The sequence below is a fragment of the Passer domesticus genome, chromosome 3 (genome assembly GCF_036417665.1).
Source record: "Passer domesticus isolate bPasDom1 chromosome 3, bPasDom1.hap1, whole genome shotgun sequence".
NCBI lineage: Eukaryota > Metazoa > Chordata > Aves > Passeriformes > Passeridae > Passer > Passer domesticus.
Genome location: NC_087476.1, coordinates 121,977,997 through 121,998,665, shown reverse-complemented (window position 1 = coordinate 121,998,665; position 20,669 = coordinate 121,977,997). Strand labels below are relative to the sequence as shown.

At 44.4% G+C, this 20,669-nt stretch overlaps 1 long non-coding RNA gene across 14 annotated transcripts in view; it reads left to right on the top strand.

Moving 5' to 3' along the window:
- The first annotated feature begins 2,874 nt into the window (after positions 1 to 2,874).
- The window catches only part of LOC135297772 (uncharacterized), a 210,987-nt gene continuing 193,192 nt past the window's right edge, over positions 2,875 to 20,669 (top strand). For 2 of the 14 annotated variants that reach the window (XR_010359716.1, XR_010359710.1), the window contains exon 1: positions 2,886 to 3,446. This is a non-coding gene — a long non-coding RNA (uncharacterized LOC135297772). Of the gene's footprint in view, positions 3,447 to 20,669 lie in introns of all 14 variants that reach the window. The other 12 variants (XR_010359714.1, XR_010359711.1, XR_010359704.1 and 9 more) reach the window with 10 other exon arrangements.

Below are 20,669 nucleotides of genomic sequence, written 5' to 3'. Positions count from 1 at the left end.
GTTATTCCTTTCACTCGCTGATTTTACAAATCCAGGAAAAAAATATCCAACCCAAACCACTTTTAAGCAAATATTCTGTGCACTCAGATTCTTGCCAATCCTGGCTATCTGCACAGAGCACTTCAAGTTTCTTTTATCTAAATATCTCCTTTCCAAGGTCAGCTGCCTTTCCTTTGTGATTTGTTCTTCATTGCTGCATTAAAGACCTTCAGTGTTTCAACTGCAAGTGTAAAACAGGACCAGTGGCTCATGCTGTGCCAATCTCCCCCAGCAGAAAAGAAAATCTTGTCTGTATTGAGCATCAAACTGAATTAACTTTGTGAAGCACGGTGTTGTGCCTTCACCTCATGCAGCAGCCAGAGGGCTGGCTCCTAGTGAAAACATTGCTTAGTTTAAGCTAGTTCCTCCCATCACTTCTGGCTGCTAAAGACTGGCTAAAATGTTATGATATAGAAACAGAATGTATTTCTGAGACGTACATTTCAAGCATAGTTTGGAATTATAAATGGCTTTAGTTTAAGGTACAGCTACTGCAAGATGTGGTGTAGCTTTGACTTTCTGCAGTTCCTTATCTTTTGGGTGCAAGACTGTGTATGTTAGTTTTCTTTTGAACAGCTCCTTAGGTATTAAAGCCATATGATTTCCTTCACTTGTTGTCAGCAAAGGTTAAGAATGTGGCTTGAATAGTCAGCCAGTTAAGATAAAAACTTGTGAATTTGGAACAGAGCACTTAAATGGGACTAATGGTCAGCTCATTTCTCTGCTATGGATATTGGATAGTGGCTGGAGATTTATGATAATAAATATATTTTTAAACTTTGGGAAGAGGTCTAATAGGGAATAAAAATAAGGTTACATAGCCAGTAAAACACAGATTAATCAGAGCAAAATACTTCTGTTAAGTACAGGACCTATAGGAATACCTCTGTTGTCCTTGATTTGCCTGCTTCTGAAATGAAGTCTCAACTCAATGAGTTATTGCTACTGAGTGCTTATATTTTCCCTGAAGATCTTTTGGAAACACTCCTTGATTGCCAGAATCAAAAAATAAGGTGAGATTTCAAACTTCAGAAAAGTCTGATCAGCTCTAACAAGATAAAAATAGAAACGAAATGACATCTCCATACTAAAATGAAGAGTGCTATTGACATTGTTTACTTTGGTTTTTTTTTCTTAGTTGGTCAGAGTTAGGGGTTTTTTGTACTGTATATTTGGTTATTTTGGGAGTTTGGCCTTTTTTTCTCCCCAAGATGATGATCTGGCTGATTTTAAAATTGATCCACATGGATGGTGCTTGAATGAGTGGAGAGACTGGTGTATCACTGTAAAAAAACCCAAACAAACACCAAAACCACCAAAAAACCCCAACCAAACAAAGAAAAAACAAAACAAAACCCCCACAGCAACCAAACTCTGAAACAACCCCCAAAAAACCACCAAGCCAAAGCAATTCCTATATCCAGCACTGCACCATGATGCCCCCCCAAGGAACAGGTGGGAATGTTGCACCTACAGCATTGCTTATGCATTTGTCATAGACATCTCCTGTGGAAATGCTTGCTTGAACCCCTGAAAGCCCAGTGTAAGATAAAAAGCAAGGAAGTCACATTTTCTGAGGGATAGGAGGTTAAATTTTGCCCCCTCAGTGAAGTCAGTGACAGCTGCACTGTTAAAAACCCGGGGCAGAGCTGACAGCCCCAGTGCTTTAGTTTGAGGTGTTTCCGAACACACCATTCCTTGCCCGTTGCCTCCCAGGGAACAGATGGAAAGTGTTACCAGTAAAGCACATTTTCATAGGCTTTCTGGTTCTCTTTAGCAAAAGCCTTACAAAAGTCTTCAGACAAATTAGTGCCTGAAGGTAGAGGAAGTCTTTAGGAGCACAGGAGAAGTGCTGACTCAGCCGTGTCCAAGGGGAGCTGCTTGCTGCCTTCAGCCTTTCCACCAGGATGGTGATTCCTTCAGAATCAATTACACTGCTCTCAAATGTCTTTAATGAGTTCACTTAAACGCTGAGAGTCACTGACGAGCAAGAGTTCAACGAATGGCAGAGGCAGCCAACAAAAGTCAAGGTATCACCCAAGGAAAGATCGGGTCAGATAAGCAGGATCTCAGCTGGGATATGCTCTCCTGCACTTTTCTTGCTTTTAGTCCCAGGTCGTCTCTCAAGTTTGGTGATCCCTGTTTGAAGCAACTCTGGTGGTGCTCTGGACTGTGAATTTGTCCTGACAAACACAAATATGTGGATATATAATGAGTCAGGACCAACAACATCTTGGTCACAGCTTGCTTTGGTTTCACCAAAAGCCCAGAGATGCTATAAGGATGACCTGTTCGTTTGCTTATTCTTAGAACTTTATTTCAAACTGGGAAGACCCCTAATTTTCAATTAATCACTGAGCAAATTCAAGTTTGGGGAAACAAAGTTGATTTGAAATCACAGGAAACCAAAAGTAGAAAAAACCCTGAAATCTCTTAATTAAATCTTATGTTCTAGAAAAGTCAAATATAGCCGAACTAAGTTTCTCAAAATATGTTCAAAAATTGGTTTCCAGTTTATATTGTTGTCTTGGTTTGAAAGACACATCTGCTAAGGAAGGTGGGAGAAAATGTGACCCCCTTCCCTCTGAATTATTATAAAACTCTGAAATCACGGGGCTGTCAGGCAGAACTATGGGGAAAGGAGCAGCAGTTCTTTACTGTGTGTAACAAACAGACAGACAGTGTCAGACAGACACACAGACAGACAGACACACAGACCGACAGACAGTGTCAGACACACAGACAGTGACAGACAGACCGACGCTCCCGGCCGCTTTCCCTCGCTGCAGTCCCGGGCGCGGCCACCAGGGGGCGCTGCTGGCCGCCGGCCGGGCGGGCGGTGGCTCCCCGCTCCAGCAGGGGGCGCTGTGGCTGGGCCGCGTCTCCCTCACGCGGCGATGGCGGCCGGGCCGGGCAGCGCCGGGGCTGAGGGGACCGCGGAGCGGGGCTGGGAGGGCACAGGAAATGCAGCAGAAACTCTGCAGCTCCAGCAGGAGCCATGTGTGGGGTTACAGTGCAGTGAAAACCCCTCAGAGCAGGGCAGAGGAACAGCATGGCTGGGCAGCGGTGGCCCAGCTCCCGAGCACGGCCCAGAGAGGCTCCTCAGAGAGGCGAGGGACTCGGGGTCCCGGCTCTTCCCCTGAGATGTGAGGGTCCCTTCCAGTGAAGTCAGGTGTTGACAAGGTCCCAGAGCAATAACTACTCCTAGGAGCAGAACCTCACTCGTGTAAGGAAGAAGCAGGACAGGGCTGGGCTCTGGCGGTGGCAGTGAACTCCCCACAGTAAACAGCAGCTCCACTGTTCTCCTCTGGTGCCAACAGCAAGAGAGCGAGAGGAGTGAGCCCAGTTCCTCACCACCCTGCCAAAATCTTGGATATCTCTGCCATTCCAAAGAGAAAACCCTTCAGGTAAGAGAGGACCAGCTGCACCCTTCCCACACCTTGGCCATTTCCTGTGTTTCTCTTAAGCACTGGTTATTATCGTCTCTTAGAGACAGATGGGACAAATCCCATGAGAGAAGGAAAGAAAAGGAAATATCCTAACCACCCCCAACAACTGTCTCAGTCAAATTTTCACTCAGAATGAATTTTTATCCTGATATTAATTTATAAATGCATTTAAGCAAAGGTATTGATTTCAGCAGTTGTGTCATGAGGACTTTGCATGTGCTGAAAATCAAGTGTGTTCTTAAACCTTTTGCTATGTTAAGGAGGGAAATGCTTCATGCCAAAAGTAAGTTTTTTATAGTTTTTTGATAAGTAAATATCCTGAATTTCCTTAATTTCATGTTGAAGGGATCTGTTTCTCTGAGAATATAGATTGTGATGGAATTAAATCTCTTTGCATAGTGGAATAGTGCTACTAATAGTGAAATAACTGAGGAGGATGATCTCGTGCTCTCTGATTTGTAGCCACATGTCTGCAGCTAAAGGGAGCTGTGGCTGGATGTGTGTCCTACCTCTCAGGCTATGATTTCATGTGGCACTTGGAATGTGCTTAAATTTCTTTGTATAAATGTTGAATATTGGATGGATGCCTTCAGAAAGATGATCTTTGCCTTGAAAGTTCAGCACCTGCTTGAGCACCAGGCTGATTTGAGGGCACAGAACCCGGAGATGGGATAGAGCCCAGTTAAAAAGATTGGCTCTCATGTGGAAAATAGTGGCCCATAGCAACAGGAGGAATGAAGTGTTGGAAGAGTGTTTTGGGTAGGATGTGCCTGAGGGCAGGTTTTAGAGGGGAATGTTGGAGTTAGTAGCGAGCACATCTGTGAGCTGGGCAGTTTGGTGCTCACACTGCAGATCTGCAGCTCCTCATCTCTGCATTCTGGCACAGAGGACAGGAGCTGGTGCTTCTGGGGAGCCTTGGGCCAACCACTGGCTACCATTTTCTGGTTCTCTGCCTACAGCCGTTACCGTAACAACTGGATTGGAATTCCTTTATTTAGCCAGGCTGGGGGAGCACAGCACCCGGGGAAACAATCTGTCTGGCTTTCCTGGTCATCTCTGTGACTTCTGAAACCATTTGGGAATAAATCAGTACAATATTCCATGGTTTGCAAACGCTTGAGCTAAGTAAGGGGCTTACAACAGGGAAAGGAAATAATCTCTCCTTCCCCTTTCCCGATGGATTTTGGTTATGCTGAAGGAAAGATTCCTTGGTATTGTAAATGCCTGTGCCTGTTTAGGTGACTCTGATATTCCTGTTTCCATATGGAAGGTGGTCTCACAACCCATTTTGTGCTTTTATCATCCTGTAATTTTCAAAGCTTACCAAATCTTGCAAACACAAAGCACAAAAGAAATTTTGAGTCTTTCAGCACTGTCAGACTGTCCAAAACCTCAGAGCTGTTTGAAATAAAGTCCCAGAAGAACAGAGCTGAAAACGTGGGAAATGATAAGAACAGAATTTGCTTTAGCTGAGGAAAGAAAAAAGCATAGGGAAATAAAATTGAAGCATATATATTTTAAGATTTATTTCTGTTTTTTTTTATAAACAGTTTCAACATTCTATTCTAATATTTTTCTTTGGTCTCCTTTATGTGCACTTGAGCTTTAGGAAGTCAAGAAGAAAGGGGCTGACCCTGACCTGCCCAGCAGAGCTGTTCTGTAATACTGATGCCAGACAGTGCAAGTGTAGTTTACTGGATCTGGTAATGTGCCTCTGTCTGCTCCAGCTGCCTGCTGCTCTTGCAGACAGGTTTGGATGTGCTTTCAGAGCTCTCTGTGGCTCGGCTGTCTGGCATGGTTTGGTGCAGGAACGGTGGGGAGAGCTCCTCTGGTTCAGGGCATCAGATTGACCCCTCCTAACCTCAAAACCTTTTTAGCTCTACCAGCCACTGAAAAGTCTCCAGATAGTGCTGACTCGGAGTGGTACCATCTGGACTTGGTTTGAATCAAAAGTCGGGGTGGAAAATCCTCGGTAACTCTCAGACCCAAAGGCCGAGGCTGGAAAAACAGACCCCACCACGCTTGCAAGAGGGCAACTATTCCTGGTCTGTGAGCACTGGTGTCTCTCCCTCTCTGGTGAGAAACCACCCACAGATTCAGAAGTGTTTCATGTTGGGTTTTTTCCAGGGTAACCAGAAAGGCATGTGTGATTTATCCTTATGAGACCAGTTGGCAGAAACAGAATTATATGTGTTTAGCAAACAGTGTATTTTGAAATGAAGCTTAATGTATTTTTAAAAACTCTGCTTGGTTTTTCTTGTTAAAATTAAATGCAGTAAGAGCATGTACTAATTTTCTTTAACTTTTGCCTTTCTGAACACTTCTCTTTGAGGGTACAGGTAGCTGGAGTTTCTAGTTTAGCTCTGTTAATTAAGATAAAATAAAAGGGTTTGATTAGAACCTGAACAACAGTATTGCAGGACTGTATGAATGAATGATTCCAAAGAGGAGATTTTCCCAGATGTTGGTTTCCTCAGTGGCTAAGAAAGGAAGTGTTAACCAATGTTTGCAGCAAGTCAGGTCCTGTGTGCTCGCTGCTGTTGTTGGCAGGTTTCTGTTGGCAGGAGATGGGTGAACCTCAACAGGTTTTGGAGGTTCAGTTCTAATTATTATAAGCACCTGAAGGGTTAATGCTTATCTGGAGCACAGCAAAACCTCAAAGCCAGCTGGGAGGCTGCAGGCAGAGCCTCCTGCGTGCCCTCAGGCTTGTACTGGTGTGTGTGCTCTCCAGACCTCCTGGGAGCTTTGGACTATCTGTGATACGGCTCTGTGGAGCACGGGAGGAGCAGGATGTCTTTGGTGGGGATGTTCATGGTGTGGCTGAAGACAGAGACCGCTCAAGGAGGTCTCACAGCTGCGGTGTGAGCTGGAGCAGGTGACGGTCCGAAGGGACTGAAAGGGACCTCTGTAACTATTTGTTACAGGAACTGCCCCAGGTAAGGGAGCTTATTAAGGAAAGGAAAATCCTGGATTTTCCTCTCCCTAGTAATGGCCTGGATTTGGGCTTTGCTGGGCTATTTTTCCATGACGTTGTGCTGCCATAACACTGGCTGCAGCTCAGTTCAGTCTGCCCAAGCCTCTGGCTTCAGCCACATGGAGAAATGACCCAGTAAATACCCAGTGTGGGTAGTGACGGTGCTGGGGAATCAGGCATGGCTGGTCTCTGCTGAGCTGCTCGTTGTGTTTCTCCCCCTTAGCATCAGCAGGTCATTACAAAGATAATTCTGTGGGCACTCTTTGTGATACCAACCTGGCCACACTGCACCTGGTTGCAGCTTCCAAAGGAGAGCACACATTCCTGCTTTTTAGAAACAAAGCTGGACTTGTGTAGCCAAATTTGGGATGCCTCTAATGTTTTCCTTTGATGCTTGTTGTTTGTGCTCGTTGTGACTCATTTTCCAGCAGGAGTCAGAAGCTTTGTCTGACAATGAGGTTCCCATAGTGCACTCAGTGACATCCAGCCCCACTTCCCAAACGTGCAGTTAAAATGGATCATAGAGAGAGAACAGGACCATTAATCAGAGCCTTGGGATGGAAGCAGAATGGGGAGGACAATCTGTGTCTGACACAGGGACACTGCTGCCAAGCTGGGAAATAAAGTTACATTTCACAAGCCTATCCTTCTTGTGGACATTCCAAGTATTATGGAAAAATATCAGTGTAGTAAGCATCAGTGCTGGCATCCCTTTGTCCAGCACACAGATAATCTTGGCTGATCCCTAAGGAAAAGGCAGAAAGAGCCAAAGCCAAATATTTTTAACTTGTTTGCTTTTATCTCATATTAGAAAAATTCTTCAGCATCTTTTGTGTGATGTAGGTTAAAATAACACTACCAGAGCCAGGAGGTTTTCTGTTAATGTGAAAGTTATTTCAGGAGTATTATGTTATCTAAATATAATCAAAGCGTGCCTGATTTTTTTAATGAGCCCATTGTTTCTGTGCGCTGCTCTGCAGAATAAATGTTACCCAAGAATTTAAATAATAGTTCTTTTGCAGGAGGAAGACTTTAAACTTTCCTGGTCATTTCATTAACTTTTATGTCTAATTCTTCCCAACCTTTTCTTAATTTGCTATAATTTTAACTGTATCTGACACTCTAATGTAGTTCTATGGTATCCAGCTGACATTCCATCACTGGTATGGCCAAAACTATTTCTGCTTCACTTCTGGTTGTGTTAGGGAGCTCAAGTGAGAGTCTATACCCAGCCATACCCACAAAATCTGAACTAACCCCATGAACTGGGTTGTTTTAGGTCATGTACTCATTGAACTGAGCAGATCCTGGGATTCTCCAGCTGCAGAATTTTAGTTGTGTGGCTCCTGGAGATTCCCCTGTAATGCGGGTGGATGTGTTGGCAGGATTGGATGAATTCTATCTCTTGAAGCAGCTTTGGTGTGGAGCAGGTTTTCCTGTGCTTTAGGATGCTGGGAAGATAAAACAGCCGGGGACTGTTGCAATTCTTGGTTGCTTGGTGTAGGGAGCCCTGTCAGACACGTGCCTGAGGGGACTGCTCAGGAAGGGAGACAGGCATGTGCATGACCCAGGGCGGTGCCATGCAGGGTGACAGTGGCACAGGGGGCGAGTCAGCACCCTGGGGATCCACGACCCAGACCACGGTTTGGGAACAGCGTGCTTTGGGATGTCACTGTCACCCAGGGCAGTGCCATGCAGGGTGACAGTGGCACAGGGGGCGAGTCAGCACCCTGGGGATCCGCGACCCAGACCACGGTTTGGGAACAGCGCGCTTTGGGATGTCACTGTCACCCAGGGCAGTGCCATGCAGGGTGACAGTGGCACAGGGGGCGAGTCAGCACCCTGGGGATCCGTGACCCAGACCACGGTTTGGGAACAGCGCGCTTTGGGATGTCACTGTCACCCAGGGCGGTGCCATGCAGGGTGACAGTGGCACATAGGTGAATCAGCACCCTGGGGATCCGCGACCCAGACCACGGTTTGGGAACAGCGCGCTTTGGGATGTCACTGTCACCCAGGGCGGTGCCATGCAGGGTGACAGTGGCACATAGGTGAATCAGCACCCTGGGGATCCGTGACCAGACCATGGTTTGGGAACAGCGCGCTTTGGGATGTCATTGGCAGAAGCACCTCCTTAGGCAGAGCACCAGAGAATGATGACAGCAGAGGCAATACTTTCAATTCCCAGGAGGAAACACAGCTTCCACAAAACCTCCTGGCACTCGTTTCTGGAAAAGTAATATCTTGACCAGGATTTTTCCATAGTACAAGTTTTCTGGGCAGTTCTCTTGTCTTCCAAGCCTGAAATGCCCTCTTGAGTGGCATCCCAGTGACTCCTTGCCCCTGGAATAAGAGCCATCTAGGAAGATTGTGCTTCCTGCTCTGGATTTGCGGTAGCAGCGCTGTGAATGAGGATCACAAATCCAAGAGCAGCTGTTGCTTAACGCCGCAGAACAAGACAAGGCGTTGGGTTTGGTCCAGGCCTGATGTAAGTGAGGCTTGCAGGGCTTGCAGTATTGTTGAATTTGGCCATTCTTCTTACTCAGGAACGGATTGTGCTGCTTACTTGGCCGTCCTGGTCCTTCATCCTGAGCCAGAGGAGCCTAAGACTATTTGTGGAATCTGAAAATGAAATCCTGGCCCTTTTTGACTCAATGGGCATTTTGGTGTTGACTTCCACAGGGCGGGAATTTCATCCTGAGTGTACCAGATGTCAGGAATATTTTCTGGTTTTGTGATTCTCTGTGGAAGATGTTAGATGCTGTTTTCCTTAGCTCTGCTTGGGCATAAGGGACCTTCCCTGGATTATTTTAGTTGGCAAATACATTTTTCCAGCGTCTGTGGCAGAAATAGCTCTGTGCATGAAGTGCCAGGCTAAGTAGCTCCTGTTAAGTAGCCCCTCTGCAGTTCTGCAGTTAACACCAGCTGCTACTGCCAGACCCCTTCCGTGGGCTGTGAAATATCCAACTTTGTGGTGGCTGCTGCTGTTCTACTGCCTGTTTAAAAAAATAATAAATCTTGGAGATATAGCCTTCGTTTTTGGGGTAAAACAGGAATTGTGAAATCGTGGCACCAGCACAGGTCAAGGCAAAGCTTCAGTGAGTTGAAGCAGGATAATAGGAATTTTATCTGAGAAGTTTATTGGGACTAAGAAGTCTGTGTCCCAGTCCTGATGTGGGTAAACAGTTGACATTCCCTTTGCTGGTGTTGAACTGGGAAGCATCAGGAGTGTTCCCAGCAGGGAGCTGCAACGGGCTTCAGAGCTTTGAAACATTTTCATGCTGAATTCAAGGAGGGAGGGATGCAGTCTTAGCAAAAAGTAAACTGGTTTTAAGTATTGTGCTGGGCTTTGGAAGAGCTGGATTCATTCCTGGTATGACTCAGGGCAATCACTGTGGACCAGAGCTTTTGTAAAGCACACATGACTCTGCACATCTCAGAAGTGATTTTGAGTTGCAGCTCTCATGAAAATCTGAAGGATTTAGAAAACTAAACACTCCTGAAAACCCATGAAGAAGTCTTGCCTTCTTCTTACAGCACTTAAATAACTTTATGTGCTTAGTTTATCTACACAGCTGCCTTCTTATCCCTTATTCCACACATCTGAACAGGATACCATCTCTGTGTCTCTCATCTCACATTTGCCAGGTCCACACTAGAAAATGAAGCTGGCCAAGAACTCTCATCTGAAACAAGTGGTCCATGAACAGCTCCTGTCTGTGTAGCTTCCCTCCCCAGAACCCCAAACCTGGTCCACAAGGCTTATTGAAATGGAGCCAGTGGCCCAGGGGGGTGTCCTGATTCATCAGCCTTTTGGAACTTCTGCTTGGGCATCAGGGTGGTCTCCTGAATCAAGAGTTCTGAGAGTCTCTGTGCTGCACTTCTTGCATCCTACTCTATCAATGTTCACCTGGAATCAAAAAGTAATTATTATTGTTTGGGTTCCTTAATTTTTAGGTCATGGTGCTCATTTGACAGGGTTTTGTGTGTCCAGTTCCCAGATGAATTAAAAGTTTATTTTCCATTTGGTAGTGTTTTGTAGCAATTAATCTTATTTTTTAAACATCAGCACCTGTCCCATGACAGCTTCCTTGCTTCCTCCCTCATTTCTGACACAAGTAATTAATTTATTGAGGCATTATTGTATTTCATAGCTGAACTTACTTTTGAAAATCTGTTGCAGAGGACCTAAATAAATCAGTAGTTCACTCAGCAACACCATTAATGTAGGTAATAAAACAAATTTTATAAATTTGTTGCAGACCTTGAAAGTGGTGCCAAAACCTTTTAAATCCACATACCACATCCACTTTTCTTCCACACACCTCTCTTGCCATGCTAGTCACATTTTTGGTGTCTGTGGCAGGGTGGCTACAACACTGAGGCAGATTTTAATGCTTCATAATCTGGTAAATATCCAAAGCCCTAGATCTGTTGCCCAGATGACAGCATCCTGTAAAACCTACCAAGTTCAGTTCTTTAAAACAAATTGTAGTCTTTAATTGAAAGACTGAAATTAATTAAGTATACATAAAAAATCCTCCCAGAAAACAACATAACAAACAAGCCATTTTCTTGTTTTTAACAAAAAGAGTGTAAAACTGTAGGTCTCATTCAAACACAGGTACTGTACTCTTCTTTTGCTACAGATAACAGACACCCTCTCAATCCAGGCTCATTTATTCCATCTGAAAATATTTTTTTCATAAATAGCTCTTTCCTGTGAGGAGGGAAGATCCCTTTGCCAAGAGAGTTGTCCACACTGCAGAATACCAACATAGTGGTTCTGCTTAAAATTAGGAGGCCATAACCCTAAATCAACCAGCTGTAGTGTTATGGAAAGTGCATGTTCTGTGGAGGGCCTTTGTGGAAAAGAGTCATCAGGAAATACCTTTGCAATCAAAGTAGGAGTGCAAATTGAGGATCTGCATAGGGCGCATTCAAGAAAGACTAGGAGCTTCTGGAGGCAATCCACCACAGGGTCAAAAAGATGATGAGGGGTCTGGAGCATCTCTGTTTTGAGGAGAGACTGGGTGTGTTTGGTCTGGAGTGAAGAGGACTGAGATGGGATCACATGAATGCACATAACTATCTCAAAGGGCTGCCAAGGAAGGTGCCAGACTCTTTTCAGCTGTGCTCAGTGACAGGATGAGGAGCAATGAACTGAAACACAGGAGGTTCCACCTTAGCATGAGGAGGAAATTCTTTACATTGGTGGTGGCAGAGCCCTGGAACAGCTGCCCAGAGGAGCTGTGGGGTCTCTCTGGAGACATCCCAAACCCACCTGGACATGTTCCTGTGTCACCTGCCCCAGGTGCCCCTGCCTTGGAGGGGATGCTGAGCTGGGTGATCTCCACAGGTCCCTTCTAACTCCTGCTGTCCTGTGACTGTGAAGATGACATGGAGTATTTCAGGGCAGTAATACCAGCTCTGTGTGGTTGCTCTTCCTTGCCAAGCTGAACCCTTTCCCTTTGCCCATCCAAAGTGTCTGTGCTTCATTTTCAGCCTCTCCTGCAGTCAGTGACTGAGGCTGTTCTGCTGCTCTCAGGATCCTTCACAAAGCCCTGAGGGCCATGAGGAGGCTGAGGCTGTACCTTCCTCCTCCAGCCTTGATGCCCACTTTGGAAGTGCTTCCATGCATGTCTGTGCAGAGCTTTGTGTCCTTTTGCAGAGCACTTTAAAAGCAGAGTTTCCATCAGCTTCATGGACGGCAGGAGCAGGCCAATAAAATCTATGGCCAAATCTCAGGGACAGCCAGTCAAAGCCTTTAATAAGAGGCAGCTTGAGCTGTAGCTGTGGAGAGGATTGGGACAGCCTGCAGAGCTCCCCTGGTGCCTGTTAGCATCTGAATGGCTCTAGTGTTATCTCTTTCCAGTGCTCCATGCCTGTCTTTCCACTGAACAGCCAGCTGATCATAACCAACAGGATTTTGTTTTCATTTCCCTATAGGGTTTTTGTTTTTCTTGAAAAAATGACTGAGACTCGAAAGATTTTCCAGCTGGAATATAGACCTGTCAGTTGGAAATTCTGAGTAGATCTAACTAGACACCTGTATAATACTTTGGATGTATTATGTGGCTGGAAAGGAGTGTGAAGGTGCAAGGAAAATGGAGGGGGTAGGAGAAGAACTTAATGAGTCTAATATGTCCTCAGGTAGTTTTCATTTTTCCTTTTCCTCCATAAAAGTAAGTTTTGTTTAGCAAAAATGGTCAAAGGTAAGTAATAGTGACAATAAATAGAATGTTCAATGACAATGGAATTTATGCTGGACCATAGGACGTGCTGATGCTGTGTTGAAACTGGTGCTATCACTATGGCAGAGGGAGATTTTGGGAAAAGCCTCTGGGACTTGATTATTCCTTTGTCTCATTGGACATCCCCATTATAAGGCATTGTTATAGCTGACAGCCTGCATCAGCTCAGCTCTTTTGGGTGGCTGGGAAATGAAAAAGTTGAGTTCTTCTCTTCAAGTCTGAGGAAAAAAATAACCCAAGAGTTTTGTAACAATTATCACATTGGAATCCAAACTATGTAAAACCAACTCATGTTGGTCCTGACCACTAAACTGCTTTTTTAAGTTGCCCAGACATATTTAGGTGAATTTGGAGTTTTCCTTTAGTGGTTGTGCAGGTAAACAATGCAAAAATTCAGCTTTACCAGTTTTAATTCTGTGTGATCAAGGGCTTGCTATTAGTTTCAGTTTTTTGTTGAACCTGAAATGTGAAGAGAAATTGGGGATTCAAAAGCACAGAGGACTGAGCCTGAAGGAAAAATTTGTACAGTTTGCTGTGACCTGGAATCCCTAAGCTTTGTACAGCTGTAGAAAGAAATCAATTTTGGAGTCTGTTATATTCAGACATGACAATAAAACACAACCTCTCAAGTGCATGTCCCAGGAATAAAGAATTAGACATTTAGGGAATGTGTTCAAATACTTTTTATATCTTAATATATCAAGCAAAAGAACTAAACTAAATGTCTGGGCTGAGATTTTTTTCAGTTTATACTCAGGTAATAAGTTTATGGTGTTTTATAAGTGGAGGGCACAGAGGCAATTTCTCGGCATGGTGCTGGAGGAAAGGGCTGTATCTTGCCCTGTGCCTGGTACCCTGGGTCTTTTGTTGCAGCCGGGGCCTCTGACTGAAACTTGTCCTCTTCCATACCCAGGACAAAGCTAAAAATAATTGTACTTGGATAATGGATTATGAAATAATTATAAAACATTTTAAATTATAGCAAAATCAGCATGGGTCTAGAGATTAGCTGCAATGCCAAGACCTAAACCAGCTGGAATAATCTAGAACAAAGCCCTACTTTAACTTGTTATTTCCATGGTTTAAAAATACACCTTTTCACTGCTGAGTCTTTGGTGTTGGTGGTCGCGTTGCATCCCGTTGTTAGCACCTGGAGCCGTGCTGGGAAAATCCAGTTCTTGGCATGTAGAAGCTAATGCTTCGCATCGACCTGTCGTTGCCAAATTACATGGAAAGCATTCTCTTGCCAGGTCACTAGAAATTAGATTAATTGTAGCACAGAAACCACAGGGAGGGAGAAAAAAAAGCAGTGTTGTGCCTCTGAATATCACCGCATGCCTTGGTTGTACAACAGCAGAGCCAGGCTGCAGCAGACTCACCGGGCAAGCTGCACAGAAGTGTTTCCACTGCTCCACAGCTGCTTGGTGGTGGGATTCAGTGTGGAAGTGAAGAATGTGCTGGTTCCAGTAACCAGAGGGGCAGTGGGGGCAGGAAAGTGAAAAGGGGTATGATTGACACACGTAGATTTAATCAAGAGTCTGACAGCACCACTTTGAATTCTCTTTCCTTCTTCTGAAACAATTTTTGCTTAGAGCAGAGGCCAGAAAGGCTTCAGCTTCTTAGAGGAGGTCAAAAACATAACCAGGCCAAGGTTTTTGTGGAAGTGCAGAGCTGGGTTGTGCCAGGCCCTTGCTGGGGGCACAGCTGTGGAAATGTCCTTGTACCTTTGTTTTCCATGGTGCCAAGTTGCCCGGCTCTGCTGGACACCGGCATTTTCCAGAAGATCTGACCTCCTCCATGTGGCCTTTCCAAAAACCCCAAGTCTCAGCTGCCCAACAGAGCCAGGGCATTCAGCCTGGCTGCCTCAGCAAACCTTCACCACTGGGGCACTGAAACAAGGGCATAGAACAGTCAGCTTTTTTTCTTCCCTCTGCTTTATGGAAAATCTAAATTCTCCTTCTGGGCCACAGCCTCCAGGCAGCTCTTACCAGAGGTAGTTCATGAGACTGAACCAACAAATTTTTCTGTTGTAGAATATTTTCTCAAGGAGAGAAGCCACATTTATATATTTCACCAGCATTGATCATTTCTTGTGTGTTGAATGGAAAGGTTTTCAGGTATGCTCAGCTTCACTGCCCTGGGCTTGCCCATTGATTTCCCAGGAGTAAGTTAGGTCTGTGGGCTCTTCACCAAGACAGGCTGGAGAGGTGACAGGCCTGTCCGAGTTTGCAGAGCTGTGAGGCAAAGGCTGTTCTCCACCCTGGAATCACCTGCCTGGAGACATGGAAAAGTCTTGAAGACACAGGGCAGCTCCCATGACTTGGTTTGCTGTCTCTGGATGTTACAAGCAGTACTTTACTGTTGGATGGTGTTTTGGGATAGAAAATGCACATGGCATGTGTTCCCATTTTCTGTGATGCATGCAGAAATTCCCAGCTATGCAAAGCCAAGTTTAAGCATCTGACATGGAGGGAATAATGAGCAAGGAATGGAAAATAACCACTAGCTTTTTCATAGACACAGACCTTAGCTCAGTCACCTTGGGCATGGAAACAGGTGTTTTGTGTGTATTCCCACAATTAAAACATCCCAAGGAGCCAGCTCACAGCAAACAAAACAAGGGGATTAAGAGTATTGAGGGAAAGAAGTGCTTGGAACCGAAATGAATATTCATAAATACTTGCATCTGTCCTGTGTGGTGTCTGGCCATATTCCCATATGTTGTCCTTCCACCACATCAGGATGTTAGTTTGTATAAGAACTTGAACATTTAACTAATCCAAGCCTTACCTCAAATAGGGAAAGAAAAATTGTCTTTAGTCAATTTAGCAAGAACAATTTTGGAGTCTTCTGTTGTTATAGCTGATGAGTGGGACTGTTCTGAAGGCACAAAGGAGCAAAGCTTTGGGTGGAAGCTCTGCTCCCGTGCCCACAAGAGCAGGCCAGCCATTACCTGTGTTATACAGGAGGAGGCTAATGGCACAAAGTAGTTCAGATAGGATGTATTTGTTTATTTATTTACTCGACATGCTTACAGTGTGGACTGCTTGAGAACACAGGCTTTATTTCAGCTGTGTCTGTCTTGAAAGAAATCAAACTCCTTTGTATGACTTTGGCCACAAGCAGTGTCTGTGGAGCAATCTCTCTAAGGCATTCCTCATGCAGCTATGGAAAGCCCTTCAAGGTTAGCAATTTTCGAATGCAGAGTTACTTAAATGCTGTAGGATACCTTTAAAAAATGAGTGGTTGTCCAAAAGCAGCCAGCATATGGCTACAGCTGAGATAGGAAGAGAGAAAGATCTTTCAAAAAGGGTGGTTATAGCCTTTCCTGTTTTCTGAAGAAAATATTTCCTGTTCTGTAAAAAGACAGACTGACTAGTGTAACATAAACCTATTACAGAGAAAATACCTCAACAGCAGCTTGGGTCTGCTGGTAAATTCATGCTACCTCTGTCTGTGATGTAGTGGAGAGTGTTGTTCAGCAGTTTGTGTCAGCACATGCTTGTCCTTTTGTGCCATCAGCCTCTGCTTGAGGAAGCTGTTGAAGCACGGGCCTGATTTCCAGTACGTGAAAAGTCCCATTGATTTCAGCCTGCAGTATAAACCCAAACCTATCATGACTATTAGGATGCATTCCTGAGTCCTAGACATCCACTCAGCCGATGTGCCCAACTCTACCGTATCACATCAGCAGCTTCCTTCTTGCAAAAGAGCACAAGAGCTGATTTTTTGCCAATAATTATAACTCTAGTTGTTGTTCAGACATTTCCTTGGGTCTAGTCCTTTAAAGGTCTACCTGATCACTTCTTGCATCCTGTTAATAGCAGTCTACAAAATGCCAGCTGTGTGGATAAAATCACAGGCCTTTTCCACTTCCTGTAGTTTTTCCTTTAAGCCTTCAGTCTGAGCAAGCACTGAGGCTTAATTCGGTCTTTGGGTTTTTTTAGGGTTTTTTTATGAGGATAGAAGCTGAAGCCTCCTGCATAACAGATGATGCTCCTGTGTTGTTGGAAGATGTGAATAATTAAAGAATGCATCATGTCATGGCTGCTGCAGCTGCAGAAAAGGGGGATATTTGTGGCTGAATCCTTTTAGCTGCGACGCAGCAAATGCGCGTGCGGTAGACTTTGGCAAATAAGTTGAAAACTTCATAATTAACTGGCTGTCAAAAATTTGGAAGCAAAACACAGGAGGTGGTTAGGAAATCAAAGTATGATGTGTTTTTAATCACAAAACACAAGGAAATTTAAAAAATTTATGAGTAATAAATCTATATTGTTGGTACCAAATGGCTCCCTTTGCAGTCCTTTAATGTAACACCTGCACTTCCTCTCTGTGAGTAACGACCCATTTTTTGGAGTGCCCTAGGAGCAGTGCAGGAGGAGGTTTGCAGGCTCAGGAGAACAAAGCCAGGTTCCCAGACTGAGCTCTGACTGCACTTTAGGATTCCATTTACAGTCTGTTTGGTTTGTAATTCAAATCGCTCCAGACCAGAGTTAATGTTTAGACCACAGCCACCTGAAATTTGCTTCAGGGCTGAAGCCCAGCCAGATTGCAAATGGAGGAAACACTTGAGGTTTGCTAAATACAGTTAATAGGGGATTAGAGGCTGTGTTTTTTATGGGAGCACAGGGAGGTCTGTAATAGGAAAAATATTAAAATGCAAATATACAACTTCAGCCACGCTGAACAGGATGCAGCTAATTGCTCTCCAGCCATCAAGTAGCTGTGCTTCCTTTCATTAAGCAAAGGGAAAATGAGAGGAAGAAGATATCAGGGCTAATACAGGTTTTGATGTGGGATGGTCTTTTACATCTAGCTGGGAAATGACCGAATGACTGGGTGACTGCACTGGGAGTTCTGAGATTCCTGAGATGATACCTGTCTGTCTGCTGCCGATTTGTTATATGCACCAGGACTTGAGCAATTTTGTTTTCCATTTCCTTTTTTAATGTTTAGCCCCTTGGAGCTACTCCACAAAATGTGTGTGTGTTCAATGTCTTGTGCAGTTGAGGTGTGGGTGGACCCATCTTATGAGAATTTACCACTGCCCTGTAAATCATGGAGTGACTGGAAGGAGCCTTGGAGGTTGTTGAGCTGGATGAAACAGATCAAGTGTAGCTAAGCCATGCCTACCAGACATGTGTCTTAACTTTTTCTTCAAAACTCCAGGAAAGGAAATTCCACATTTCTGGGTTGCCTGTAAAGTGGTATTTATCTAAATTTTGTCTGCATAATTTCAGTGAAGGAGATTCCACACTCCTAAGTTGCTTGTTCCAGTATTTCACCACCATAGCTGAAATGTTTTTCTAATACCTGACCTAAGTTGTCTTTGCTAGAGCTTATGCTGATTCCTCCTCTTTCTGCTGGCTATGATGAACAATTAATCATTCCTCTCTTCTTAGAAGTCCCTACACATTGGAAGACATTTTGTCACATGCATTCCTTAGTTTCCTCTCCTCCAGACTAAACAACACCCAAGTCTTTATCCTCCCCTCAGATGGCAGGTTCAGAACTGCAGCTGGCTATTAGAGCGACTTCTGTGTTGCCAAAAATGTGTGTAGCCCTGAGATGTTTTTCCAGAGCCAAGAGGATTTACCCTTGTGAAACTCTTAGTCCTGAGATTAAGAGGTTTAAAAGCTGTTGTGAACATAGGAGACACGTCTCAGTTTGTTCAGTTAGAAAAGGGCTATCAGAGGACTCTGGGCAATTCCAAGGCTTTTAGGGCTTGTATGTGAGGGAGAAACCATTTGTGTGCTTATGCAAACAGTCCTTAATGTGAAAAATTAGATTTTAAAGCATGAGGTTTTACTCAATAAATAAAGTCCTTTCTTAAAAGGAGGAACATGGACAGGGAAGAACTGGCCAGCTGGGTTGGGGAGGGAAGCCAAGGGCTGGCAAGGATTGGAGGAGACACAGTTGGGATGGAACTGTGGGGTCCACCTGGGAAACGTGTGCTTGCTCTAAAAAGCTCGTCTGTCACAATTCCCAGCATCAGGACTGGAGAAGTTTGAAAGGCTTTCTCAACTGTTTTTACTTCCCTCCTCTCTCCTCTTTGCCTTGCCACTCAATTTATTGTTTTCTGGTCCTGTGTACAGTTTGAGGAAAACAGACACTCTGAAAAAAATCAAAACTTCCAAAATTCCAGACTCCACATTTTTATTTTCAGGGTAAAGAAGAACTGTCAATCTTAGGTATTTTCATGTCTGATGTTTATTAGAAGAAAGAAGGGTTTTAATTGAAAAAAAAAAAAAGTGCTGAACAAAACCTCATCAAATTTCAAAGGACTCCTGCAAAACTAGAGCAGCATGCCAGAGATGCAGAGCAGGTTGCCCTGCAGGGACAGACTGTCACCACGATGTGTCCATCCCTCTTCATGCAAAGGCTGGAAGCAGGGGAGGCTTTTCTGCACCCACAGCTGACTCAGAGCATCTCCTGCTATGTACAGCAGCCTCTGTAGCCAACAAATTTTATGGGGCAATGGCTTGGCTGGGTTTTTATTCTTTCTGTAAACCCAGGACAGGAAATATGCAAAGCAAGATGCACATGTGCATCTTCTTTGATATCCACAGGGAGCACTCTTGCCTTCTGCTTGGTGCAAGAGGTGTTGGCATGAGAGAGATGGCATTGCAAAGCCCTCAGCTGTCTCCTCAGTCAGCTTTTGAAGAAGTCTGGATGATGGACATGATTTTTTCTGCAATTTTAGCAAGATCCCAGATATTTACACTGCCTTCCATGGCAGAGGTGGGCAGTGTGATAACTTATTTTTAAGCACTGGCTTTGAAGCATCTTTTGACTGGCCCACCTTTTCCACATGATAAAACCAAAATCGATCTATGGAAAAAGAGAGGACTCAGCCCCTATCCACTACTTAAGGCACTATTAAAAAATCTTCATCCTCTCTAGAGAATAGCAATAAATCAGAGCCAAAGCCTTACTCATTTTAGTATGAACAAGGAGCTCCTGCAGTGATTAAAGCCAACCTGTCAGTGCAGTTACTCTGAGCTAATGTCACTCGGGGTGATTCACCCACCTTGAGCAGTACTGGGAACTGGGTTTGTGCTGAGTGTGGAGCTCTCTCCCAGCAGGGGTAACAAGCCAGCTTTCAGGAGTGCTGAATGATTAAGTGTCAGAGCTGATCACTGCTTGTACCCCTTGTATCACAGACCTCTGTCCTCTGCTTTAGTTTGCAGTGGAGAATTGGCCAGAATTGTACATGTTAGAGACAACTACCTGGAAGTGTCAGCTTTGTCTCCAGTATCCCTGTCCATGTGACCTGTTGTGATGGTCTTTGTCCTTCTAAAGACTTCTGAATAGCTGAACCTAACCTGCTAGGTTTAGCTGAAAAAAGATGTATTCCCTGCCACGTGTATAATAGATGGTAGATCCCTGATGTCTGTTTAATGAGAAACTCTTATCTGCAATACTAACACTGGAGTTGATTGCACCACAGTAAAGGACCAGAGCCAGGAGAATTCCTAAAATCTCACTTGTGAAGTGAGTTAGGATTCAAACAGCTTGTGCTCTGATGATAATTCATGCCCTTCTCCACTGCTTCCCATCAGGATTTAAATCAAATATTCCAGGCACACGGTAATTACTACTGTTGTTGATGATGGCAGTGAATTCAAAGTTCCTCTGGGAGTTGCGGTTGTCCACTTTGACCTGTGGTGTAAAACAAGCCAAAGAATTTGACCTTGCTATTTTTATATTATTTCCTACCAAGTACAGGAACTATCAAAGACATGAATCTGGGACTGAGCCATGAGTGCATCTTTTAGAAAGGCATCCAATCTTGATTTCAGATTCCAAGTGATGATAGAATTACAACACCCAGGAGAAGTTACTCGCATTTGTTAAAAAAAAGTGTTTCCTACTTGAGCAACATGAGCCTCAGCTTCCAGTGAGGAGTTCTGCATGTCCTGCGTGCTACACTGCACATCCCGCTAGGAG